Here is a 27,250-nt window from a genome sequence, read left to right as displayed (position 1 = left end):
GACAGGTCCCTGGGAGCCCGAGGGCTGCCAATCCAGCCCCCTGAGGCCTCCAGGCGTCCCAGCCGGACGTTCCTCCAGGCCTCCTGTGCCACTGAGTTGAGTTCCCTCTTCATCCTGGTTCCCCTGCTTGCTGCCGCCAGGGTGGGCCAGAGAACTCTGCAGAGCCACCCCGAAGCTGACCACAGTCCTTGCTGCAGTGCGGCCAGGAGAGGTCACCGAGACCCTCCCCCCACCTGAAGATCACAAACCACACCTGAGGGCTTGGGGAGAAAATTCACGCTGACCTTGAGTGTCTCTCCCAAGGTCAGTGTGAAAAGTCTTCATTTATTGAAGCTTTACGTCATGCGAAGCATGCCCGTCCTACCCGTATCTCATTCAATCCTGTGAGATCCAGTCTACACTCATTTCCATTTTGCAGAGGAAAAGGCAGATCCGGAGGGACCAGGTTCACTTGGCCACGGCCACACAACCAGCAAGCAGCGAAGCCGGAATATGACCCAGTGCTGCCTGACTCCGAAGCATTTAAATTCAGCAGAAGACCGCAGCCACAGAGGGCTAACCTTGGATCATCTCCCCAGGGATTTGGAACTAAACGTGTCCTCTTGGCCCCCAGGGTCCCCAAAGTCTGAAAGGCGAAACTGCCCTTCCAGTGTTGGACTAATGGTGTCCCTCGGGGAAGGGCAGATCCGGCGGGGGCTCGGGCGGCTCTGTTTGCACCTGCTGGACATTCCATCGGGTCTGGGAAGAAGAGATGGTTTCTAGCATTTGCTGAGCCCCCGCAAAGGCAGGGCTCTCTCATCTGCTTTAATCCCCACTACGACTCTGTGCAGGAGGTGTTAACCCCATTTTGAAGAGTGGCAAACTGAGGCTCAGGGAGGTTAAGTTCAAAGGTATCCATGTCTACCCCTTGCTCAGGAGTCTGGGAGCTTGATTAGGCCACTTCTTTAGAGTGTGTGTGTAGGGTAAGTGGAAGAGGAACAGGGGTCCCCTTCAAAAAACAGAGTTGGAGAGGCATGGTGTGCAGCTTTCTTCTTTCAAGATGCACGAATAGGAAATTTAGCTTGATCCCTCGTGGTTTCTGGGCCAACCCCTGAGTGAAGTCGGATGGCTTTTGCGAAGGAAAATTTTATCCGTTTTCTGGTTTTTATGGGGCTTCCTCAATGAGCAAAACCTCTCCTGTTGGTGCTTAGAGAGGATTTCTCTGCGTGGCCCACAGTGACGCTGTGTAATCTCCCAAAAAATATGGTACTAATATTCGCCGGGTTAGGGTTAGTTATTTTTATGTCTTTGTCATTTTGTTTCTCGGCAGCTCTTCTGCTGCCTGGAAAGGACGCGGTGGACACTTTATTTCCAGAGTCATATTTTTTAATTTGATCAAAGCAAATTTCACTCGTTCTCTGTATAAATTATTTAACTCATTTCTTTTAGGTTAAATGTCTCCATAGGAAGACAGAAAGTCTTTCCATCACTTTTCTTGCAGGATTTTAATCAGCTCCTCTGGATGCTGTGAAATTCTTGCTCGGGCCCCCATCCTTCTCTGTCTCTATGCCTCCCTCCCGCCTCTGCCCCCACTTCCTTCTGGGTCCCTCAGGCTGGTCCTGGCATCAGTCCCTGATGACCCAGAGTGGAAAGAAGTGGGGGGACCCTGAACACACAGGGCCCCAAGAGCGCACCCTGAACCCCTGCAGTTGGACGAATTACCAAGAGCACCCTTCTTCTGAGCTGACAGGGCCCTGCCAGGCCCACAGCTCACGCCCTTTGCAGAGCGAGGGCTGGGTGTCAGGCCCCACCTGCCCCTCGGCGGGGTCTCTGCTAGCAACCTGCCGCTTCCTAGGGCTGTGCTCCCCCCACCTCCATGCTTCCTCTTAGGGCTGCAGCTGCCTTCTGAATTTAAATGCGAGAGCCTTTCCCCAAATTCCAGCCCTGTTTCCTAATGAAAACGCCATCCTACTCAATCGCCTCTTGTCACCTGCCCTGGTTGGTTTCCTCAGCCAGTGGCTTATTTCACTCTGGCCTGGTTCCCTCAGCCCCGGGGCCACCGCCTCCCCCTGGGCCTGGCGCCTCACTCTGATGATAGTGCAGGGCTGGGGACGGCTAGGGTAGAGGTTTGGGGGCTGAGAGGTGGCGCCACAGAGGAGCGCAGGCCTTGCCTCTGCCTTGTCTCTGGCCCCAGGCCCCGTTCAGAGGAGCAGGAACCAGCACAGCGGGCCCATTACCTCTGCACACTCTCGCCTCCCTTTCATCGCAGGGCTGCAGCCAAGAACCCGTCTCCAGTGGGAATTGCCTTTCCTCTTACTTTTAAAATATACAGTAATTAACAAACGAAGGCTATTAACTGCGACAACGAGGAAATTACAATAAAGTCACTGCAGAGTCCACAAGCCCTCGGCCTGGTGGTCGGCGAGCCTAGCTCAGGCGGAAGCGGAGGGACCCAGGCTGGGCCCAGGGGTCATTCTCTCCGTCCCCGAGGAGTCTTCGGCCGGAGCTTTGGGTCCCCAGCAGGCCCAGCCAGGGCTCGAGCACAGCTGCTGCACTTCCTGTGCAGGAAGAGTCAAGATCCCGGCCATTCTTCCAGGCCCGGAGGTTTGCTCTTTTATAAAACCCTTAAATAATAGAGTTGTGGCCTGGTGCTGACCTGGGCCTGTCTGTGAGGACATGGCCCCTGCCTGGAGCAGACCCAGTGACTTCCTTTTAAGGACCCAAGAGGTTCCAACAGGACAGGCCTCCAGAGGATGCAGCTCAAAGGGAGCCTGGGGGAGGGCCTGCTGGACCACTGCACACACCGCCCCCCCCTCAGCCCTACGGAGGCACCTCGGGGTCGCCCTGCCCATCCCTCCACGTTCCTCCAGCATGGTCAGGCTGGGCCTTTCCTCTCCGGGGAGGTTTTCACAGGCCCAGCCAAGGGCCCCGGGATGCAGGAGGCTTGCTGTTGCCTGACTGCCTGGAAGTCGGCTGACAGTCTGACTTCAGTCCTCCAGGCCGCAGGCCTGTGGAACTTCCTCTGGGGGGTTCCAGGAGCCCTCCCCGCACGCCGCCCCACTCCCGCTTCACGGTCTCCCCGGCGCTTCCCTGCAGCCCCTTCCGCTGTCAGGTGGCCATGGCAACCGGAAGGGCGTCTTTCTCATCCTTCCTCCCTAGACTTTGACTCCACCCGCCAGGAACTTTTAGAAATTCTACTCAGAAACCCACAGAGAAGTTGTACGGTATCCCTATTTTACGGATGAGGAAACCAAGGCTCAGAGAGGTTAAGTGACTTGGTGGAGGTTACACAGCCGTCAAGATGCTGCGTGAGGACTTGAACAGAGCGCGCCGTGTTCCCACGTGACTCTGTCTTCCTCGACCGCTCTTTGTGGGGAACAAATGCTCCAGACGAGAGGCCAGAAACTCACCTTTCTTTGCTCTCCATGGCCATGCTGGGCTTGCAGAGAGAAATACAAACTAAAAACGTAGCTCATCTCATTTCCTGACAAGAGCATCACGAATTGGGGGCTGTCACCATGTGGATTTTACACGTGGGAGAACTGAGGCTGGGGCAGTGCCGCGCTCTGCCCAAGGGCACAGCGTGGGTGGTGTCAGAGCCAGAACGTAAACCCAGTCCTGTCTGACTCCAGAGCCCACTCCGCCTTTAGCCACTTGCTTGAGAAGTGAGACAGACTGACTTGAAGTCAGCGACAAGGAGTCCAGCCAGGGCGCATGGTGAGTCCGAGAACCTCATTAGGAGCAAAGCTGCCACACATGTCAAAAACCTGGCTGCCCAGCCACCCGACTCTGGCTTGTGGTGCGCAGTGTAAACATCCCCGCTAATTCACCAAACTCAATCACGTTACAGGGATGGATTTTCCCATCATTACTCCTGAGTGAGTGACAGCCTGCTCAGACACTTGCCTTCCCTGCTGTCTTGGGAGAGTCTCAGAAATCAGAATGCTTTGCTCCCTAAGTTGATTTCAACTTGTCCTAAAGTCATTTTAATTGGTGAAGCATCAGAGGCAATTTGGGTAACTTTCTGAGAGCCCCTTCCAGCCAGCACTGAGCTCCTGGCGGGGGAGGGGTGTCTTGATCGCCACCCAGGCCCCTGGGAGGCCGCTTCCCCTCCTCAGATTGGTCGGGCCAGCTCACTCCACGCTTTCTCTTCTCGTGGCTTGCTGAGGTTCCTGCCGCTGGTTCCCGAGGATAACAAGATTCATTTTCTCAATGGCTCTGACAGGCAGGATCGTTACTGTTATTATACTCATATACCACCTTTCCTCCGAGGAGCTTAAGGCGCTTCCCAAATCTGAAAATTATCTAATAATCTTCCAGCAACCCTGAGAGAGGGGGAGGAGCGGCAACTGGAAGCACCGCACTGCAGCCAGAGAAGCCCCACACCCCGCACGCCTGCCACCAGGGCAGGCAGGTGGCCCCTGCTGGCCTGGGGACCCCTGGGGCCGGCGGCCTCTGAGGGTCCCGCTCCCCCTGCAGGAAGATGCCCAGGGGGGGAGAAGGGAGCGAGGAAGGCAGAGAGGGAGGGAGACAGCTCCAAAGGACAAGAGCCAACGGGCGGGCGGGGGTTCGGGCGAGCAGAGTTGTCTTTAAAGACACGGGAAGCGAGAGAAAGCCGAGGCTCCCAGGGCCTTGTGGGTAAGAGAGCTGAAATTCAAAAGGGAAATCTACCAAGGCGGCAACGAGGCCGCTGCGAAAGACCGGGCTCCAGTGAGAGGACCTGGGCAGGGGGATGGAGAGAAGCCACACGGCCCCTTGAGATGGCTGCTCTTTGGGGGGCGGGCGGCCTCGGCAGACCTCTTTCTGCTGTTCACCAGGGAGCTGAGAGGTGTGCCATCAGGTCTCTCACATCCTATGATTCCATCTTCCTTTCGATTCCCTCTTGCCAGAGGTGGCCACGGTAATTGCAGCACCTTCCCTGGACGGGAAGGGCCCTCTGCTATCAGAATGACAGAAGGCTCAATGGGAGCGCCACTTACTTGAGCAGAAGGCGGGCAGACCCCACCCTGTAGGAGGCTGTCCTTTGGGGATTGGTGATGGGTCTAGACTATAACTAAGCATAGTATTGTGGTTAAGAGCTGGGCTCTGCGATCAGACAATGTGGTGACCTTGGGCAAATTACATAACTGCCACCACCCTGAGAGGATGTGTGTAAAGTGCCTGGCACAGTCAGCCACGAGGATGGTGAAGATGAGGAGGAGGTGGCACAGATGCTGGTGACATGACGTGGTATGTGATTTATAATAGGAAATATATATGTGAGAGCACTGGTGCGGCTCAGTGGGTTAAGGATCCAGCATTGTCACTGCAAGGGGCTCAGGTCACTGCTGTGTTGCCGGTTTCGCCCCTGGCCCAAGAAACTTCTGCATGCCAAGAGTGAGGCCAAGAAAGAAAAAAAAAGAAAAGAAAAAGGAAAAGAAATATATATTTGGTCTTTGTTTTGTTTCTGGCACAGAGCTCCCAAAACCCTTGGTAAGAGTCCAAAGATATTTTTGTGATATTAACAAGGTGACTTGTGGAAAGACCCCAGGTCACCTGAGGATGAGGCTGGTTACCAAGGGACCTACCCATGTGATTAGAAGGCCAAAACTTTCAGTCCCACCCCCTGAACACTGCCCCCCCTCCCATGGCCTCCACCGAGGGGAGACGGCTAGAAATTGAGTTTGATCATCAGTGACCAGTAATTTAATCATGCCTATGCAAAGAAGCCTCCAGATCAACTCCGAAGGAAGGGTGCAGAGAGCTTTCCAGGTTGGGGGATGCGGGGAGATCTGGGGAGAGCGCCGGCTTGGAGAGGGCAGGGCGGCTCCACGCTTTGCCTCCTTCCTTTACCCCACGCATCTCTGCACCGGACAGCCCCTGGGGTGTATCATTTTACTTTTAAAAAATGGTAATTTAGCAAGTAAAATGTTTCTCTGTGTTTTGTGAGCCACTCGAGCAAATTAATTGAACTGGAAGAAGTGGGCATTGGAACTTTCAATCTACAGCACAGGGATTTTTGACTGGTGGCTGAAGTGGGGTTGGGGGGCGTGTCAGTCTTGGTGGCTGAGTCTTTAACCTGTGGAATCTGATGCTCTTTCCTGATAGAGTCAGAACTGAATGGACCAGTCAGAATGGCCATCATTCATAAATCCACAAATAACAAGTGCTGGAGGGGCTGTGGAGAAAAGGGAACCCTCCTGCACTGGTGGTGGGAATGTCAACTGGTACAGTCACTATGGAGAACAGTTTGGAGATACCTTAGAAATCTATACATAGAACTTCCATATGACCCCGCAATCCCACTCTTGGGCATCTATCCGGACAAAACTCTACTTAAAAGAGACACGTGCACCCGCATGTTCATTGCAGCACTATTCACAATAGCCAGGATGTGGAAACAACCCAAATGTCCATCGACAGATGATTGGATTCGGAAGAGGTGGTATATATACACAATGGAATACTACTCAGCCATAAAAAAGAATGACATAATGCCATTTGCAGCAACATGGATGGAGCTAGAGACTCTCATACTGAGTGAAATGAGCCAGAAAGACAAAGACAAATACCATATGATATCACTTATAACTGGAATCTAATATCCAGCACAAATGAACATCTCCTCAGAAAAGAAAATCATGGACTTGGAGAAGAGACTTGTGGCTGCCTGATGGGAGGGGGAGGGAGTGGGAGGGATCGGGAGCTTGGGCTTATCAGACACAACTTAGAATAGATTTACAAGGAGATCCTGCTGAAAAGCACTGAGAACTTTGTCTAGATACTCATGTTGCAACAGAAGAAAGGGTGGGGGAAAAAATGTAATTGTAATGTATACACGTAAGGATAACCTGACCCCCTTGCTGTACAGTGGGAAAATAAAAAAAATTAAAAAAAAAAAAAAAGAACTGAATGGAATTGTAGGACACCCAGCTGGTGTTTGGGGATTGTTGCTGGTGTCGGGAATGTCCCTGCCCCAAACTTTGGAACTGGGGCATCAGAACCCTTTATATGGCTGCCCTTCCCTTGAGCTTCTTCTAAAGGTCTGTCCTCTCAAGGACTGGGACAGCCTAGACGGGACTCAGGGGCAGGTGGCAGGCTGGGCCTTGGGTGGGAAGGGGAAGGCATGGTCTAGAGACTGGGCCTGATGGTCTTTGGGCATCTACTCTGCGCTCTTCCCCACCGCAGCCCCAACAGACCACGGCTGGCGTCCAAATCGCCTTCACGGCTTGGATCGTCCCCAAAGCCTTATCTGAAGCTGGAGGTGCCAACCACCTGAATCCCCCTCCAGCTCCCCTTGGTGCAGCCAGCCTTAGACGAGGCCCGGCCCCCCTCCGCTGTGCCTGGGGGCAGGGGGTTTCCCCTGCTGAAGACCCCAGAGGAGGACCCCAGGGGGTGGAAGCAATGCTGCACACAGACCCGAGAGGCAGGTTGGGACAGTACCATGCAGAACAGGGAGCTGGGGAGGGCACAGAAGCTCTGAGGGTGAGGAGGGAACATGAGGCGGGGAGGCTCCTGCAGTTCTCCCTGGGGTCCACCTGCTGCATGAGGCATCGCAGTGCACCCCCGACGTGAGAGCTGGTAATACACAGACATATTTCTTATGTAATTAAGAAATTCCCAAACACCCCGCCCTCCAAGGTGCTGTGGAGCTGGTATCATCCATCCACCATGAGTTCATTCAATGCGTATTTACCCAGCACAGACTCTGTGCCAGCCCCTACGCAAGGCGCTGTGCTGCAACGACAAACAAAAACACACGCGGACCCCGCTGTCACCGAGCCCAGAGTCTAGAGCGGGAGACAGGCTTTAAACTGGCAAACACGCAAAGGAAGAAATGATCGTAGCCGTGCCCCGAGCATTGCATCCTGCATTTAACATTCTCCAAGAGAGCAGAACTAAGAGCCAAGGCTGGCAGGCCGGCCAGGGACACCTGTTTGTGGAACTGCGGGGAAGATAAGCTCTCAGGGAGCGGGGACTGGCCGAGAGCAGAGCGGGGCGACAGGGCTCCGAGGGGACTGCAGACTGACCACCCACCCACGGGTCAAGAGGCCCTGGGCACGCTGGGCCTTGGAAGGTGCGGGATTTTTTTTTTGTCTTTCTTTCTTTTCTTTTTCTTTTTTTTTTTAACTACTTACTGAATTTTTTTTTTGTCTTTTCTAGGGCTGCACCCGTGGCATATGGAGGTTTCCAGGCTAGGGGTCTAATCAGAGCTGTAGCCTCTGGCCTACACCACAGCCACAGCAACGGGGGATCCGAGCCACGACTATAACCTACACCACAGCTCACGGCAACACCGGATCCTTAACCCACTGAGCGAGGCCAGGGATTGAACCCACAACCTCATGGTTCCTAGTCAGATTCGTTAACCACTGAGCCAAGACGGGAACTCCAACTTAATGAATTTTATTACATTTATAGGTGTATAACAGTCATCACAACCCAATTTTATAGCATTTCCATCCCAAACCCCCAGGGCATCCCCCCACCCCCACCCTGTCTCGTTTGGAAACCGTCAGTTTGTCAAAGTCTGTGAGTCAGTGTCTGTTCTGCAAAGAAGTTCGTTGTGTCCTCTTTTTAGATTCCACATGTCAGTGAGAGCACTGGATGTTGGTATCTCATTGTCTGACTGACTTCACGTAGCATAATTTCTAGGTCTATCCATGGTGCTAAATATGCCGTTATTTCTTTCCTTTTTAATGGCTGAGTAATATTCCATCGTGTATATGTACCACATCTTCTTGATCCACTCCTCTGTCGATGGACATTTAGGTTGTTTCCAACTCTTGGCTACTGCAAATAGTGCTGCAATTTCTTTCTTTCTTTCTTTTCTTTCTTTCTTCTTCTTCTTCTTCTTTTTTTTTTTTTTTTCATTTTTAAGAGCAATGGAAAATTACTGAAGGGGAGTGATCTAAGTTTTCGATGATCTCTCTGGCACCTGAGTGACCAATGGCTTACAGAGGGAGATGAAAGGAGAAGCAGCAAGACCAGTGAGTGGGCTCTTTCAGGAGCTAGCAGGGTGGGGGCCCTCCTCAAGTCCCCCCTCTACCCACTGGGTCTAGAACACAGCCTCTTCGGGCCTCATTTTGTGTCGTGTAAACGTCATAGAGGTGTCAGGAGAGTTGAGGGAGGGAGGTTTGCCCACATCTGGGACATAGTAAGAGTTCAATATGTTATAACCATTCTTTTTTTCTTTTTCTTTTTTTTTTTTTTGTCTTTTTTGCCTTTTCTAGGGCCGCTCCTGTGGCATATGGAGGTTCCCAGGCTAGGGGTCCAATCAGAGCTGCAGCCCCTGGCCTATGCCAGAGCCACAGCAACGCCAGATCCGACGCCAGATCTTTGACCTACACCACAGTTCACGGCAACACCAGATCCCAGCCGCGTCTGCAGCCTACACCACAGTTCACGGCAATGCCGGATCCTTAACCCACTGAGCGAGGCCGGGGATCAAACTCGCAACCTCATGGTTCCTAGTCGGATTCGTTAACCAGTGAGCCACGATGGGAACTCCTGTTATAACCATTCTCAGTGGAGCCCAGGGCACCAGAGTCAGGAAGAAGCACAAGTGGCACGTGAGCTGCTGACCTGTCCCATCTCCTGCAGCCCAGGGACCTGGGCCGAGGGAGGAGGCTGGATTCTGGGCAACCACCCCCACCCCCGCACCTCCAATCAGCTGCATCCACACGGAGTTCCAGCAGGCCTGCCCGCCACCCGGTGAAAGAGGGGGTGGGACTTAATTTCCCTGTTCAGACATGGAGACGTGGCTTTGCCCCAAAGCTTGGAGACAGAGCTAGGAGTGGCCCGTGGCCCCCATCTCCCCGCCACAGACCTCCTCCCCCAGCGCGGGCAGTGGAGGGAAGCGGAGGCTTGACTCCCTGCCTAGAGCTAGTGCTGGGCTGCCAAGATGTGTGGGTGGTCTGAGGTTGCCTGGGCCCAAGGGCTCAACTCCTGGGGTCCTGTGCCGGTGGGTCCCTTGGCTGACTCTAGTGGGCCCAGCACCATGAGGGCCCCCACTGCCACCCCTCTTCTCTGAGAGAGTCCCCAGATGGAGCCCAGAGGTTTTCTGGGTCTAACCCTGGCCATGCCGGGGAACTCGTGTGTTCCCTGAGCCATGTTAGAGCAGCGTGAACCCAGACTCTGAAGTCAGGTAGACTTACATTTCAACCCCAGCCCTGCCTCTTTTGAGCTTGTAATACCTTAGACAAGTTTAGCTTATCCAGGCCTCAGTTTCCTCATCTGCAAAATGAAGAGAAGTGGCAAAAACAATGTAGAGCACATCGACGGAGAAGGAAGGAGCTCCAGGACGTTTTATTGATTAGCAGCAAAAATGCAGAACAGAAGAAAACCAAGATGCAGACGAGTTTAGTACAGTATGCACAAAGTTGAATTTTTAACAAGGGCTCTCTCCTGCGTGTGTGTGCGCGTGTGCGTGCGCGAACGTGCTGGATGTGCAGAGACCGACTCAGAAAGCCCACGGGGCAGTCCTCTGGGGAGTGGAGCCGGGGCGGGAGGAGGGAGAAGAGTTACTTTTCACTGAGTAGAGCTGGTCCTGTTTGAACTGTTTACTTTGTGTAGGTCTTTTTTTTTTTTTTTTTTTAATGGGGTTAATAATATTTACAGGGTTGACTCAAGGATTAAATAAATTTACTCATATAAAGTGCTTAGCACAATGCTTAGCCAGACCAGTACTCAACTCCACACACCACAGTATTTCTTTTCTTTTCTTTTCTTTTTTGCTGGGCTACACCACAGCCAGAGCAACACCAGATCCAAGTCAAGTCTGCAACCTACACCACAGCTCATGGCAACGCCGGATCCTTAACCCACTGGGCGAGGCCAGGGATCGAACCTGCATCTTCATGGAGCATGTTCGGGTTCCCTAACCACCGCTGAGCCACGAAGGAACCTGACACCACAGTATTTCTGGATCCCAGTTCTTCCCTCCCTGGAACCACCCCCGCCTCAGGACGTTCTTTGGCCAAGGGGGCTCTCTTGCATTCCTGCCTTTTGCAGAAGATCAAGCCTAGGGAGCAGCCAGTCCAACAAGGATGAAAGATGCACAGAGCAGACCCACAGCCAATCCACTGTTTAGAGCCAAGCTCAGCAGAGACTAGTCCAGATGAATCAAAACCCAGTAAGTTGGCAGGAAATACTTTCTGCTGCAGGATCCTAAATTTTTAGCGCGCTTGTTACACATCATCATAATGGCAAAAGCTGACTATATGGCAGGCCTTGTGTTAAGTGCAAGGGACACAGGGCTGAGCAAATCAGATGCCATTCCTACTCTCATGGAGCTTATACGTGAATGATGAAAGGAACAGGAGAGCATTAAATGGCAGGGAGGCTTATCCAGGCAGAGGGTCAAAGAAGCTTCCTCGAGGAAGTGACTTGAACTGCAACCTGAGGGATGAATAGGAGTTAACTAGGTAAACCCCTCCAGACAAAGGAACCGAATGTGCAAAGGCCCTGAGGCTCCTCCTAGGGGGCTGACAGTGGTTGAAGAACAGAGGGACAGTGGGAGATGAGTGGTGCAGATCAGCCAAGGGTTTTGTGAAGGAGTGGGTAACTGGGAAGCGGTTTGGAAAGAGGCTTTGGTAGAAGGGACAGGTGACACAATCACATTTCTTTGGTCAGACATCATTTGCACTCAGGTGATACGCACACTGGAAGTTAGATTCGCCATGGTGGTATTGGGACTATTACAGCATCTGCACCCACGTCTATATCTCAGCCTCGTTTGTGTATCTTTCCCTGTTGGTGTCCTTCCTTTTGTGTCTGGCCTAAGAAGCGCCAGGGCCCCCAGCACCTTCCCAGATTATTGGGGTTCTTAAAATCTTCGGGTCCTGTTCAGCCACACCCCAGGGTATACCCATGGATTTCTAAAGCTCTTGCCCGAGGTACCTCTGGACTCTCCAGCTGGGCTGCGGGTGCCAGTCCCGGGCTGGGGTCCCTGGACCAGCAGAAACTGACGACTTGCCCCCAGGGCTCCTCCCAGATGGGCTGGGGAGGGACGGGGAGGAACAGGAGGCAAAAGCGCCCTGGCATCTGCAAACTCCCATCAGGGCAAATCAACGCAAGATTAAAATTCATGATGGTTCCGGGGCACAACTGCAAACAATTTGTTCAGTAAACTTTGCTCTAATTGGCATTCGTAGAATTTCCTGTTAATCAGGCCCCTTGGGCTCTGGGGGACTGGGATGCTCTGTCTCCCCATGACAGGACGGAGCAAGCGTGGGTGGGCGTGAGAGGAAGGGGCGTGTGGACATGGGTCTCTGTAATCATGTGCCTGGGTCCGTCTCACTGTGTGGACCCAAGAACCACAGATGACTTTGCCCAGGAGAACCTCTGAGCCACTCCAGGTGGGTCTTTGTGTTTTGGGGGTGCATCTCCGTGAATTAGCGTCTAGGGGCCATCTGGTGGGGAGTGTGTGTACCTGGGTGTGTGGATGAGGCCCAGTTGCTATGGTATGTGTGCAGTGGTGAGGGCGTGCTCCTGCCTGTGCGTGTGTTGGGACCTGTATCTAAGCGCTCTTTCGTGTTGGGTGTGCGCGCACGCACGCACGCACACACAGCTGTCTGGGCGTGGTCTGGGTCTCAGCGCAAGGTGCTGGGTCCAGAGACCCCCCTTAGCCATCCCTTGGCTCCAAGAGACAGGGACTGAAGACCAAGTTGGGTCCTGAGCTCAGAGGGTCTCCCGTCCGTAAGTCCCTGGTCTAGCCATGTGGGCCATCAATTTGCAAACAATTGCAAATTGCCCAATGGCACTACTCCGCCTATACCGCAGCCACCACCCCTTGCCCCAGGCCCTGTTTCCCATCTTGCACTAGAGGCCTGAGACCCAGGGCCCTAAGGCTTCTGAGGGTTCTGCTGAAAAATACCCGTTCCTCGCAGACGAGCAGAACTCGCGTGAAGACCTCCCAAGTAATGAGAGCTTAATATGTCCTCGAAATGGGACATCGTGCCAACTGCCAAGCCGCTCGACTCATGTGGTGATACACAAATCACATGTAACGTGGGATCTGGCTGCATTTTATTGTGTTTGATATTGTGGGAGGTGGCGCCTCCGGGGGTAGGAGGAGCCAGGAAGGGGTAGCAATGGGCCTGAGCTCGGGCAGGAGTGCCCAGCTCTCTGCTCACTCTCCGGGGAGCCCTCCTCCGTCCTCCAACAGTGACGGGGTCCCCTTGGCCTGCTGTCAGCTCTGCCACACAGAGGCTGGAAATGCATGGCCATGTGTGTGTGCGCGTGTCATGGCCTCCGAGCACAGTGCCCAGATAGTCGTGTGCAAGAGACAGGGACTGACGCACAGATGACTGGAATGCTCCCCTCCGGGTGTGCGCGTGAGCACGTGTGCATGCCCAAACAGACAACTTGCCTGAGCGCTTGCGGGGGGTTGGGGGGTGCTGGCTGGGAAGGGGGTGCGGGTGCCCCCCCAGCATCCCTCACAATCATTATCTCAGCAGGAGCAGCTCCTGCCCCGCGGCCCGCCCTCGCTGTTTCCAGCAGCTGCTGCTTTTCCCCAAATTAACCCCTCTGATCCAGCTTCTCATTTTCCTGCTAGGGGGCCGTGGGCGGGCTGGGGAGGGGTCTCCGGAGGACAGTGCCCCCAGCAGGCAAGCTGATCTTCCACAGACCCCCCCCACCCCGACTCCTGCCTTGTCCACAGGGGGCCTGTGCCTGTGGACAGCAGCGGCTATGTGACTGGGTATCAGAGTGCTGGTTGTGTGACTGTGTGTGTGTCAGAGAGAGAGAGACTGGAGCTGGGTCTAGAATGCTAAAACGTGAACGGTTCAGGAACAGACAAAGCCCTGGCTGCCCGGGGGGTGGGGTGCTGCACTCTTGGGCCCAGCATAGGGGTCCTGAGCCCCTCTGGCATCAGGGAAGGGCCAGAAGACCCTGGATTCCAGGTGGCAGGGACATGGCTTTGCCCAGCTGGGGCTGTCGCGGGCCTAACCTAGGCTTAGGCAGGAGCACCCAGGGAGGCTCAGCTGAGGCAGAGGCTGTGCAGCCTCCTCCACCCGCCCCGAGGGCCTGATCCAGGGGAGGAGACAGATGGCAGGGAAACAGGTGACAGAAGGGCGCAGGGGGAGCTAAGACCAGAGGAACTTGGTCTGGTACCCGCCTGAGTCCAGGGAGGAAGGAGGGGGTTCAGAGGCCACGTGAGAGCCAGACGAGGGGCAGACGAGGGAGCCAGACCTGCGGGAGTTGGACGGACAGCCGTCTGCATGCTGGGCCCTCTGAGCTGCAGTGGCTGAGTGGAGGGACCCAGGCCCTGTCACATCTTCACACCACGGTAGGGGAGCAGGACGTCAGCCTCCAGTGCCTTGGCTCTGACTCTGACATCCAAGTTCCACACAGGGCCTGGCACAGAGTCACGAACAAGACCCCCAGCAGCCCCGAACCAGCCGCAGGCTCCCGGGAGGGGCAGGGAGTGTCCTGTGCGGGGTGGCGGAAGCTCAGGGCTGGGGCTGCCCAGAGGGGGCACATGACCCAGCCTCAGGATGAGCGAACATTTTTGGGGGGGTGGCATCTCGGTCCAGGCCCGACTCTAACAACACAAACTATTATTTGTAATAATAGTACCAAACCAGAGCCACACTGAGCAACGTCCGGCATAACCAGCTGTTTATCTAAGCTTCCTGACTGCGCTGTGGCCGAGGCGCTGGAATCCCCGTACAGATGGGGCATCTGAGGCTCAGAAACGTGAAGGGCTCTGTCTAAGAAAGTTCTGACAACCGGGATTTCAAGTGCACCCAAACCTGCACGGTGTTCTGCTATTGAGACCCAGCCTCCTGCACGCCTGCGTCGCTTTTCCTAATTTCAGCAGCGGCCCCGCAGCCTCAGAAATTAGGCAAAGGCCTAATTCAGCGGACCAGACGCAGGAGCCGGTGAAGGGCAGCCGCCATCCGCGGACGGACACTTCCCGGGCCTTGTTTTCAGTTGCTTTTTGCTTGAAAAGGGACAAGGCCCACGTTTTTATGACACCAGCTTGTGATTCTATTTTCTGTTTAAATTCTGGGTGAGGGAAAAATAAGAGACATCAGAGAAAGCTTCAGAATCTCATTTCGAGAGTCTGAGCTGCAGATAAATGAGCCTCCTGCAGAAACGCTACATCAAAGCGAATTTTCTCGGCTGTATTTTCTTTCTTTTAATAGGGCCATTTACTACATTAATATTCCAGGAAGTCATTTTAATTTTGTGTTTATCATCCATTGGGAAAGTTCAGCAGGATCACTATGTAACCAGTGGTGAATTGGGGGCTCTTGGGGGAGAACGGGCGTAACTGGAGGCCCCCCCACGATGCCACCACCAGGAGTCCTTGGGAGCAGGAGGCGGCGGGGAGGGACGAGGACAAGAGGTGGGAGGCGTGGGGGAGGAGCTGCGGTGGGACATGCGGGGGTTGGGGGGTCACTCTCTGAACACGCCCTGGACTCAGGACGTGAGGACTCAAAGTCCCATCCTCACATATGGGGAAACTGAGGCTCAGAAAAGTTGTCACATGGCCAAGTCTTGGAGGAGAGCTCCCATTCACAGACTGCTTCCTTCCCTCCTTCCATAAGCATGTGTCAAGCACCCGCTGGGTGCCAGGCGTTTACCTGGCAGCCCGAGGCTTTAGGGCAATAAAAGCTCCTTTACCAGAAGCCTAAGGGTCCATGTCAAACCCACTGCAAGTCTCTTTCGGCGAATTGCATTTCTGGGGAAAGAGGCGGGCCCTGCCCTTGTGGAGGCTGCAGTCAGGGGGGTGGACAGGCTTTCATAAACAAGCACATAGGGCACCGTGAACTTGCCCCCATGGTCGGGGCTTGGGGCTGGGGTGGGGCTTCATCCAGACAGCACGTCAGGGAAGGATTTCCGGCTGAGGGGAGCGAGGGAGGCGGCTGCGTGAGAGGCAAGAGCTGACTGGTGCGTGTGGCAGGGGGCGAGGCCAGGTCCAGGGAGCAAGAGGGGGAGCACCGAGGTTGGAGGGAGGCAGGGACCTGGCCGGGCTGCGGGGACAGCAGAGGTGACCGGAGCTCCCGAGCCACGTGAGGACGTAGGAGGCCCAGAAGGCCAGGGGGCAGACGTGCGCTCTGCGTCAGGCTGCTGGCACTGCTGGCACTGAGCGCCCCCCCAGGCTCCGCAAGGCCAAGCCGGGCAGTGGAAGGAGACGGGGCGGGAAGGAGTGGATCTTGAATAAGATCCTGAACAAGCCCTGTGCGCTGAGGGGTCTCGGAGGAGGTCGGGGAGGATGGGGGTCGGGTCTGCAGGGAACTGACGGATCGGATGGAGAAGACCACCCCTCGGCATGGTTGGGGATCGCCCTCCCCCCACACCGCCCGCCTGTTACCCTTCGGCTCATCCTGCGGCCTTCACCGCACGGCGCCCAGAGGCAGACCTCTTAGCTCGACCTCCACTGCTGCCTCGCGGAACGAAGCCACCGGCCACGCTCACCTGGGTTACCGCGAGAGCCTCCTAACGCTCCTCTCTGCTCCGGTCCTTGACCCTAACCGTCTATTCTGGGCACCGCGGTCAGAGTGATACTTTGAAAACCTAGATCCGATCATGACGAAAACCCTCCGGCGGCTACTCATCTCATTCAGATAGAAGCTAGTCCCCGCAAAGGCCAACAAAGCCCCCGTGACCTGCGCTTCTCCGGTTCCTTTGCGACTCCACTTCCTAGGACTCCACCTTTGCTAATGCAGCAGCTTGCAGCCCGTCTGGCCTGCTTGCTCTTCCTGGATCACACCAGGTATGGTCCCACCTCAGAGCCTTTGCACTTTGCAGTGGCTGTTCCCTCTCCCTGGAATGCTTTTCCCCCAGATGGCTGCTTGCTCGCTCCTGCACTTGAGGTCACATCCTCAGGGGAGCAAGACCTTCTTGGACCACCCACGCCCACCCCATTTCAGTCCCAGTTCCGCATCCTCACTCCCTCGCTTCCTCTTACTGCTTGGTTTTGTTCCATTGCGTTTCTTGTCTCTACCACGCACTGTAACTGACTTATCCATCTCGTCCATGGTTTGCCTCCTGTCACTAAATGGACACTCCACGGGGGTGGGCTATTTTTGTCCATTTTGTTCACTGTCACATCCCCTGTGCCTGGAACGTTGCCTCCATGTCATGGGGCTCAGCCAGCCAGGTAAGAAAAAGACACCTACCCACTTTGGGAGGCAGAGAGCAAAGCTCCAAAGAGAATACTATTTCTGTGCTGAGTTGTTTTTTTCATTTAATTTTTTATTTCATTAACTCCTAACAACAGCCCTTTGTGGTAACAACGATTATCGGCCCGTGTTACCGGTGGGGCAGCTGAGGCTCAGAGAGTGGGTGAAGGAGTGGTAGGGCTGGGCACCCATCAGGTCTCAAAGGACTGGTGGTGGTGCCAGGCTGCATGGGCTGGGGCCGGGGGCCTCCACTCCCTGTCTCCAGGTCCCTGGACAAGCCTCTGTCTGCTCTGTGCCTCATCTGCAGAACGGGAGCGACCACAGCACCTAGCTCCAGGGGCTGCGGGCATGGTTCGTGGTTAGGATACACGCGCATTCCTCAGGGTGGCGTGTGAAAGGCACCCAATAATGCCAGCTGTGTGACCCTTGGAGCTGCACCCCGCTGCCTACGTCAGGCTGCCGGACCCCTCCCCACCCAGGACTCTCCATCCCGTTTCCACAATGGACCTTGGGCTCTGCCTCCAAATGGCAGTGGCCACGCTTGTCCTGTCCCATTTGTTTAGGCAGAATTTAATTTCTCCCTAAGCTGAGAGTCCTCTGCCCCCTCCTGCCCTCTCTCTTGCTCTCATCAACGGGAAAATGAGCTCCGGGAGCTTTCCCCCAGTCCAGAAATCCAAGGTGAAGAATTTCATTAACAATCAGAAGGACATAATCAACAGTCTAATAATTCCAGATCCCTACTCCCCCTTTGGCAGCCCCCCCAAAGTGCCCCATCCCCCCCTCCACCCCACTCCCAGCTCCTCCCAGACACACTCACCTTGACAAAGACATCTCATCTCCTCTGCAACCAAATTTGCTTTGCTCTTAAATGCAGCGCCTTACCTTCTGCCCAGATGATGCGGGGCCGGAGCAGGGACCTGCCGGATTTTCCGCTTCTGCAAGAGACATGAATGGCAAGGATGGGTCACGATGGACTCACTCCCCTTACCGCTCCCGGAAGGTTCCAGGGTGGGGAGACTCTCTCTCCACGAGGTCCTCTCTACCCCACTGCCAGAAAAGCAGAACTTCTCGTGCGGGAGAGGAAGGGGGCTCTGGTCCTCTCTTCCCCAGGACTGCAGAAGGATCTGGAGCTGGTCAAAGGCCTTTTCGGGTTCATTTGCATTTTACACAATGCAAGGCCCCCACCTCGAACCCTCTAGGCAGCACTTGGGATGACCGAGCCGTGCCGCCTCTGGCTCTTGGACCTTGGGTAAATGACTCTTGCTGAGCCTCAGGTTCCTCATCTGTAAAACAGGCCTGAGAGCAGTAATGTCCCTTCCTGAAGGTCCCTGGGGGAGGGAGAGGAGACCCACTTAGCGCAGTGGAGCGGGCACGCAGCGGGTGTGGCGGGAGTCATGGTGTCTTTGGCTCTTGCGTCCCAAGACGTGGTCGTCGCCTTCCTTTCGCTTCACTTCGCTCACACCTTCGCGCACTCAGAGCACGCGGCGTTCTCAGCGATACGGTTCAGTGTATTTACAGTTGCAGTGACAGGTGAAGGGCGGGCGGCTTTAGGAACCCAAAGGGGGTGCCTATGCTGTGCCGGGAGCCAAGACCTGGCAGGAGGAGGACTGGGAGACGATGCAGGAGAGGGGCTGGGCTCCTGGGGCCTGTCACGCAGAGTGCCCGAGGGGGGAGCCCCCAGACTGGAGAGGAGGCTTTCTTGTGTTCCTTATGCAATGGGGCTGGGGAGGGTGGCACTTGGGGGCCGAGGCCAGCGTGGTGAGTCCCGCCTGGGAAGCCACGAGGCGAGTTTGGCTTTTATCCTCAGGGCATGAGGAGCCTGTGGTGAAGGACAGCAGTGAGGAGACGGTGGCCTGTCTCTTCTCCTAAAAACACCTGTCTGGCCGCAGCTCGGGAGGGAGGGAGATGGGGGAGGGTGGGTTGCGCCTGCGGAGCTAGTGCCGAGAGGGATGGGGCCTGGGCCGTGAAGGCTGTGGAGGTGGAGAGACGCGGAGGCTTTGCTGGTGGAGGGTCAGGAGCGGAGCGCTCGCTGCAGTCGGGCTTCAGCACCCGCACCCACGGGGGGCGCCTGGGAGAGGCACGGGGTGGGGGGCTGAGGGGAAAAGGGCACCCTGCCTGCCTGGGCGCTGGGGTGGGCGCTTCACCTGACGTAAGTGCCCGTCTGGGAAGGTGTCTGAGGCAGCCTTGGGGTGCCGGCGACAGGGAGGAGGGGGGCCCAGAGCCCACGGTGAGCCTGGCCTGGCCCGTGCCCTGGGCAGCTGGGGCCCAGGATTTCAGGCTCAGCAGAGGCTGTGGCAGGAACTTTAATTCTCTCATCTCTGAAGCCTCCTGAAATCCTTTTTGAGCCTTGAGCGGCCCTGGGGCTCACTTTCCTGTGGCGGCTCCATGGCAGGGCTGATGGCACCTTCCTTGTGCTCCCACACACACCACACAGCCACACTGCCAGACACACACACACACACACTGAGCCTTCCGGGCTCCATGATGGGTGGGGGAAGAGGGAGGGGAGGAAGAAGAGGAAGCTCCATGCTCTGTGGCTCAGGCAGAGATTAGCGCCCCCCAGGGCACGAGGAGGGCTATGGCTGTGCTCCTCCCGACGGCAGCATCAGCTGGGCATCCAGCCCCTTCCTTCTGGCCCCTTCCTAGGGCGCAGGGCTCTGGGTCACCGCCCAACCTCTCCCCTATCCTCTAAGAGGATCTGCAGCCGGTTTGGCTGAGAGAGAGAGAGAGAGAGAGAGAGAGAGAGAGAGAGAGAGAGAGTGTGTGTGTGTGTGTGTGTGTGTGTGTCTGGGGAGATGGAAAGGGGGGACCGTCTGGGCACAGGTAAGAAGAAGAGGCAAGTGTTGCCTCTTTTCCGATGGGGACAGGAGGCTGTTCCCAGGTAGGAGGTGAGACAGAGCGTGAGAAGCTCCTGGAAGGCCTCCCACCCCCACCCTCTGGCCCCCAATCCTTCCCCGTACGGCAGCCGCTTTCCTCTCCTTCTCGACATCCTCCCATAGCTGCATGGTGCCCTCCGAGTCGAGTCCCAATGCTCCAGCAAGGCCCACACGGCCTCCTTGCGAGTCCAGCCCGTATGTTAACAGCCCTGCCCCAAGCCCCGAGTCTCTCTTCCCATCGCTGTTCCCTCTGCTGGTCCAGGGCCACACCCTTGCCCTTCTCACTCACTCTTGAGGCTTCAGAAAGCCCAAAGCCAGTTTCTCAGAGCCTCCCTCCTCTTCTGAGGCTAGAAAAGTCTCCTCCTGTGGGCGCTCCTGGCACCACTGGCCTGTGCATTCTCTCTGTGATCTGTCTGTGTCAGACTGGCCTGGCCCCTGCCGTCTCGAGGCTGTGAGGGCAGGAACCTGCGTTTCTAGAATCCTCAATGCCTGGCACCAGACCTAGCATTCCCTAGACTTTGGTGGAAGGAAAACCCTAGGAATACCCAAATGGTACCGTCTCTCAGGCCAGACGCTGCTGGGCGATCACCAGGCGGACGGACCTCCTATTTTCGAGATCCCGAGTGTGGAGTGAACTTGCCCACAGTCCCGAGGGAGGGTGGGTTGAGCCAGGACAACAACTCAGCGGTCCTAACCTCTGGCCTCTCGCCCCTGCCCCCAACCGTGCGATCCAGGCAGGAAGTGGAGGCAGCGGGCGGGAGGCAGACTGGGGCACCCCCTGGGAAGGGCCTCCGTCTGAGGGTCCTGCAGCACCAGCAGCACCCATGGCATTCGCACAGGTGGGTGTGTCTGCACTTGACTGGCTGGGCAGTCCCTCCTGCCGCCCCACAGGGAGGGGACCCAGCTCCCTGGGAAGAGCCCAGCCAGGACTGGGTGCTGGGGTGCTGAGGAGGCCAGGCCTTCCAAGTGGCTTGGGGATTTACATCACCTCAACCCCCTGTAGAAGCTGAGAGCAGGTCCCCAGAGGGAGAGGCAGCCCCGGGGAGGCAATCACAGGCTAATAGCCTCCCAGCCTGAGATGCAATTAGGGGGGAGTTCCCCAAGGGCTGGGAGGCAGCAGGGATGGGCAGTTAGGTGTTCGGAGCTGACAGCAGGGGCCCACTTCTGCCAGGCCTGGCCCAGGGGCCCAGGGGCCCAGGGGCCGAGAGGCCGAGGTGAGGACACAGGTGGGGTAAGGAGCTCTCCAAATAGAAGGCGGGGGAGGGCCAGGGCCCTGCGGTGAGCAGAGGAGCTCCTGGAGGTGAAGCACTGTTATGGAAGATTCACGGGGGCTGTGTCCCCAGGACCCAGTGTGACGGTGAAGGAGCCAAGCTAACCGGCTCAGACCCTCTGCCTGAGGGGCTCTTTGCTGCCCTCTAAGATAGGAAGAGCAGTAACAGAATCTCTCTGGGCGAGCTGTTGTCAAAGTGAAGTGAGAAAAAGCAGACAGAGTGCTTAGCTCAGAACGTGGCGCTTCGCAAGCGCTTGGTAAATGGTCATGGTGATGGGCCAGAGCTAAGGTGGGGATGGCACGTGCCGAGCGTACCACAAACTCTGGAGTCATGCGGACCTGGGTTTGAATCCCAGTGCCTCCCCTTAGGAGCTCAATGACTTGAGGCCAAGACTGAGCCCCTGCCCTGCCGTCTGTAAACAGAACGAAGAGCTGGACTTACCCTCGCCAGGGGTGAGAGGCTGTTCAATGGGGAATACACGCTGCCTACAAAGCAGGGGCTCCCTGGATGGTAGCTCCCAGCCTGGAGTTGGGGTTACTCCCCGTGCCCCAGATCACAGTGGCAAATCTCCTGCCCCCGAGACCACCAGGCAGCTCTCTCTGACCCCGGGATCCTCCCATCCCAGTCTGTCCAAGACAAAGGTCTGCAGAGGCGGCTTCCCGCTGGAGCTTCGAGAGGGGCCCACAGGGTCACGTGACTGTGGTTTGGGAGGCTGAGTTCTGCTTACAAACTGCCACGAGATTCACAGAGATGCAGAGAGCCTGCTGGACGAGTTCTCCGAGAATGGCGGCCCCAGGCCCAGCCTCACCTGGTGGGGGGGCGCACAGTTGATGGGCAGTAGCAATGGGGGGAAGGCAGTTAACAGTGAGGGAGGGGCAGTAGCGAAGGGGAGGGCAGTAACGGGGGCAGTATCGGTGGGGGAGGGGCAGTGGGGGCAGTTAACGGTGGGGGAGGGGCAGTTGGCGGTGGGGGAGGGGCAGTGGAGGGCAGTTAACAGTGGGGGAGGGGCGGTAGCGAGGGGGGAGGGCAGTAACGGGGCAGTATCCGTGGGGGAGGGGCAGTTGGTGGCGGGGGAGGGGCAGTGGAGGGCAGTTAACAGTGGGGGAGGGGCCGTAGCGAGGGGGGAGGGCAGTAACGGGGCAGTATCCGTGGGGGAGGGGCAGTTGGTGGCGGGGGAGGGGCAGTTGGTGGCGGGGGAGGGGCAGTTAACGGTGGGGGAGGGGCAGTAGCCATGGGGAGGGCAGTAACGGGCAGTATCGGTGGGGGAGGGGCAGTTGGTGGCGGGGAGGGGCAGTTGGTGGCGGGGAGGGGCAGTGGGGGGCATTTAACGGTGGGGGAGGGGCAGTGGAGGGCAGTTAACAGTGGGGGAGGGGTAGTAGCGAGGGGGGAGGGCAGTAACGGGCCGTATCGGTGGGGGAGGGGCAGTTGGTGGCGGGGGAGGGGCAGTAGCCATGGGGGTTGCCACACTCCTCCTATCGGCCGTTACAGAGCCCTTTCTCTACATCACCTGGCATCATCCTCATAACAAGCCCGTGAAGAGGTTACCCATAGGGAAAGTGAGCTCAGAGAGAGGGTGGGCCTGGCCCAAGCCTGCCTACCTAGGGGCCGCCGCAGGATTCTTGCTCCCCTGAGCCCAGGCTTTTCAGCCCAACCGTTCTGAGCCTCGGGAAGAAGCCTGGTGAACAACGTGTGTCACACATACACCTGCAGGAGCCCCTTGCGGGAGGCCTGGAGGAACCCGCCGGCTGGCAGGGTGAACGAGACCCCAGATTCAGATGCCAGGGGCCGGGCGATTTAGGGATCCCTGGCAGCAGGCCCAGGCTGACGTCAGGCGGGGTTGAGGTAGAGACCAGTGTCCGGCCCACAAAGCCATTGACTGGGCCGGAGGAGGGGTGCCCAGCCACGACGGTTCAGCCTGGTGGCCTGGCCTTACCTCCTGCCTGGCCGGGGACTGAGTCGGGTGCTCGGGGATCAGGAGCAAGTAAAGCCGTGAACCTGTAGTGGTGGCTGCTTGAGGGTGAATATAAACCTGGATTCCTGGGCCCTGGATGACTCAGCACAGCCGGCCGGGGCCGGGGGGCGGGGGGGGGGCGGTTTCCCCTCCTGTGCTGGTGGAGAAGCTAGAAACCAGCAGCATCCAACTCCCTGGGAGGCTTTTCAGCGGAGACGTCCCGCTCCCACCCCCCAGCTCCAACGCGGGCTTTGCCCGTGGAAGCCACACTCCAACCTCAGGGCCCGTCAGAGGCTGGGGGTACAGCCTGGTGTCACAGCGAGAGCCTGGGCCAGCGAGGCCCTGAACACGAATCCCAGCGCTGCTACTTACCGCCTGTGTGGCCTGAGTCTCAGTTTCCTCGTCTGTGAAACGGGAATAATCCGTATCTACGTCTGCAGAGCTTAATAAAGAGCACGTGCGAGGAGAGCACGCGCGTGTTGGGCACAGGGTCGTGCCCTTGCCTCCCCAGCCCCAAGCCTCAGTGGCAACTGCGATTCACCCCGAGCTGCGAGCCGTCCGCAGACTCAGCTTTAAAATGCGCCGCGGGGAAGTGAGGGCCGGTCAGCAGTGCACCTGAGCGGGAGCGCGAGGGGCACCTGCGGGGCTTCACAGCTGTGGCGTGGAGAGGATGATGAGGGCCCTGATTGAGTTACCGACACCTGAGAAAAGCGGGCCTGGCCAGGCCTTCGAAAGCAGATTCTGGCCCCGCTCCCCCCTTGGAAGACGGACAAAGGCGGGGTGCCGGGGGGCAAGCTGCGGGCCAAGGTCACCCCGCGAACCAGGAGCTGTGGCGGCAGGCTCCCATCCAGCTCTCCCAGATCCTGCGTCCCTCGCGTCAGGTGAGACGGGTCCTGGGAGGGAGGGGAGGCCCCGCTGCACTGGGCCACTTCCCTGGCACGCGGTGGGCGTGCCAAAAGGATTTGGTGAGGGGGTGAACGGGGAGCAGGAAGGCCACGTGCCCCTCCAGGAGAGGAGGGTGTCTCTGTGAGACTGTGGTCACCTTGACAGGGGCCCTCGGGGCCTCCCCTGGGCTCCGGCCACATGTCCCCTCTGCCTCCTCCAGATGGCAGCTCTGGGAAGGGGGCAGGGCTTCCTCAGGGGCAGGGACTGCAAGTTAGACCGCAGGACAGTTCCTTGAAGGAGGCAGGGAGGCCGGGGCCCCTGGTCGGGTGAGGGAGAAGTGCTTTGAGTCTAGGGCAGGGGGGCACTGGAGGGTTTAGCGAGGTTGGAAGGGGTGCCCGGGACTGGGCGGGTGGTGGGGGACGCTGAGTCACACTTGCTCAAAGCCTAGGACACCTGGGAGGCTCTGCTGGGTCGGGGGGGCGCCAAGGCGACCTCTGCTCCTCAGAGGTAGACCAGGCTCAGCTCTGGCTGCTCAGGATCCTGTTGCCACGGAGACCCCAAGGCTCCTGCGAGAGCAGGAGAGGTATTGGGCGTGTCCTGCCCTCAGCGTGGTTGAAAGCCTGGGGTTTAGGGGGTGCAGGTGGGGTAGCAAAGAGTTTTGCTGGGCACAACGCCCACAGACATCAGCAACGTGGCAGCTGCTGGCTTTAGCCTTCCCAGCCCTGGGCCAGAATCCCGGTTATTAACTGGTGGCCTTGGATGAGCCTCAGTTCCAGCATCCGTAAGATGGGGTTGCTAAGAGTCCTCACACAGCGGCAGTTGTGCCGTGTGTGGAAAGCGCAGTGCCTGGACCGCGGGCCTCAGTAAGCGGTAACTATTAGTTCTATAATTGGCGCTAGGACTGGGCTCCGCAGGAGTCTGCCCTGAAGGCAGCAGCTCCCTGCCCTCAGCCTGCTCTTCGGGGCTCCTGGGGGAGGCGGGAGAGGGGCCTGACTCGTTCTCCACAGACGCAGGCCAACAAGAGGCAGGACTTATGTCATCCTTTGAACATGGGCCTGGAGGCTCTGCCGCAGGCGCATCTGAAAAATAAATAATAACAACTTGAATAATTCACAGAATCCGTGTGAATAATTCACCACGGCCTCCCAAGCACCAGCCGATTAGTCACCGCAGTCCGGGGCTCCGGGCCTGGCTTCTTCTGGCTGCCCCACCGGCCCTGGGGAATGCGGCCTGGCCCAGGGGCATGTGGCGGAGGTCAGGCAGGGCCACTTGAGTGGGGACCCCTCCCAGGGCTGCGGGGGCCTGGGGGGCAGTTGAGGAGGTAGCATCCATGGCCTCACTGGCTTCTGCAGAGACCCAAGGGCTGGGGCAATCCCCAAAGGGCACTGTCCTCGGGTCCCTTGGTGGAGGGGTCCTGCAGTGGCCATCACAGCTTTCCCTCCCTGGGCTGCACCTTGGAGTCTTGGAGCTGCGACAGCCCTTCTCGGTGTATTTCAGCAGCGAGCCCACTGTAGCCTCATCTCCACAGGGACCCCAGGCTGTGAGGTCTCTCCGCCCTGAAATCAATCCCACAAAGCCCACACAGACCTCTCATGCTTCTCCTGGGAGCTAGGCTGGGGGCGGTTAAATGCCTCTGCCCAGGACTCAGGCTTCAGTTCCAACAGCCGCTTCCTGACTCTGTGGGACTGGACCAAGTGGCCCAGAGCTCCAGGTCTCCACTTCCTGGTCTGTAAAAGGGGATTCAAGACACCTTCTTGATAACGTTGTTTCTGTTCTGCGATGACATGATGTAATGACCGTAAGCCGCTCAGCGCAATGCCAGGCACGCAGTAAGTGCGAAAAACCAGCAGCTGTGATAGACTCATTATCTTTCCAAAGATAGCATGTTGGGCACTTGGGGTAGGAAGAGGGCTGCTCAGATGCCCCATAAAACATGAGCTGCAGGCCGGGGAGACAAGCAGAGCCTGCCAGCCGGCCCAAGGCAGGCCCGTCCTTTGACGTGTGGGGGACCCTTCCAAGATCCTCCAAGTGGGTCCTTCACTCAGAACCCTCAGTGCCCGGTCCGTTTGCTCCTGAGCATTTGCACAACTTGTGATGAGGTTCTTGGCTCCTTAGTCACATTCCGATTGACGTGCCTTCGCTGCTTGACGCTGGGCTCCAGGAGGACAGGGACACCCTCTGTCTTTTTGACCAGAAGTATCTCGCCAGGCCCTAGAATACTGTCTGGCACATAGTAGGTGCTCAGTAAAACTTGTCTCTTGGCTGAATAGATTCCTCCGCTGGGCAAGGTTTTAGAAGGAATGAGCTCAAGAAAAGCGGCCGGAATAGAGCCTCCGCTGTGGGTGGGTCAAGAGGGGTTCTGGGCACAGCAGCTGGGCGTGCAGCTCAGAGGGGGAAGGTGGTACTGGGGCCCCTGCCAGACCGGCTGCTGTTGATGGCAATACCTGGTTCCCCATCTTACCGCCCAGGTAAGCTTCTCCTAGGCCAGCAGCACAAGGGAGGCTTAATGGTGGCACGGGCTCACTGCACCTTCCCCAGTAATGATTTAATCGCTTGTTTAGAATTTCCTGTGGCATTAGTGATTATCCCCCAGCACAGGGGGAATAATTGGCTGTGTTCTCGCAATGAGCCAGCTCCCTGTTAGTGGGGAGCCGAGCCTGTTCTCCTGCAATCTTCTTCCCTCACCTGCCTGCCACTCGCTCACAGGATGATGGAGATGGATGAGCTGCCATGTGCAGAGTCGCTGGGAAGCCACCTGGAGCTGCAGGACCTCGCCGGGGCTAGGAGGCTGCAGGAAGGGCAGGAGACTGAAAAAGAAATGCAGAGAAACACAGAGAGCACGGAGAAACAGCAAGAGGCAGAGCCGGTAAGACAGAACGATACTGGGAATCTGTGTTCTTGGGCCAGGCGATCCCCACACTCAGCTCACAGCTTCTGGTTTTCCCAAGCCGCCAACTCTGGCTGACAAAACCGTCTGTGCGAGGGCAGGTCCTCCCGTGGCTGGCCGTCTCTGGGGCTGACGTGCTCTAAGGGTGGTGCCTGGAGCTGGCCGGTTAGCTCAGTTGGTCAGAGCGTGGTGCTAATAATAAGAGCGGTACCAGGACCAGCACCATCAGCAGCAGCTGGCATTTGCTAGAAATGCACATTCTCAGGCTCCATCTCAGCTACTGAATT

At 57.1% G+C, this 27,250-nt stretch overlaps 2 long non-coding RNA genes across 2 annotated transcripts in view; one reads left to right on the top strand and one right to left on the bottom strand.

The window, feature by feature from the left end:
- Window positions 1-10,668: 10,668 nt before the first annotated feature.
- Window positions 10,669-23,770, bottom strand: LOC110259521 (uncharacterized). The gene is made up of 3 exons (XR_014838936.1): window positions 23,564-23,770; window positions 17,911-18,028; window positions 10,669-14,970 (listed from the first exon to the last, which is right to left on the bottom strand). It is a non-coding gene; the product is annotated as an uncharacterized LOC110259521 (long non-coding RNA).
- A 151-nt stretch (window positions 23,771-23,921) lies between these two features.
- The window catches only part of LOC110259522 (uncharacterized), a 55,785-nt gene continuing 52,456 nt past the window's right edge, over window positions 23,922-27,250 (top strand). The window contains exons 1-2 of the long non-coding RNA XR_014838930.1: window positions 23,922-24,072; window positions 26,783-26,942. This is a non-coding gene — a long non-coding RNA (uncharacterized LOC110259522). The remainder of the gene's footprint in view (window positions 24,073-26,782; window positions 26,943-27,250) is intronic.

The sequence above is a fragment of the Sus scrofa genome, chromosome 2 (assembly GCF_054392235.1).
Source record: "Sus scrofa isolate SSC_HxYL_T2T_F1_AM1 chromosome 2, Sscrofa_HxYL_maternal_Yorkshire_Landrace_v2.0, whole genome shotgun sequence".
Classification (NCBI taxonomy): domain Eukaryota; kingdom Metazoa; phylum Chordata; class Mammalia; order Artiodactyla; family Suidae; genus Sus; species Sus scrofa.
The sequence above is the reverse complement of the archived record's forward strand: the minus strand, read 5'-3'. Positions and strand labels throughout refer to the sequence as shown.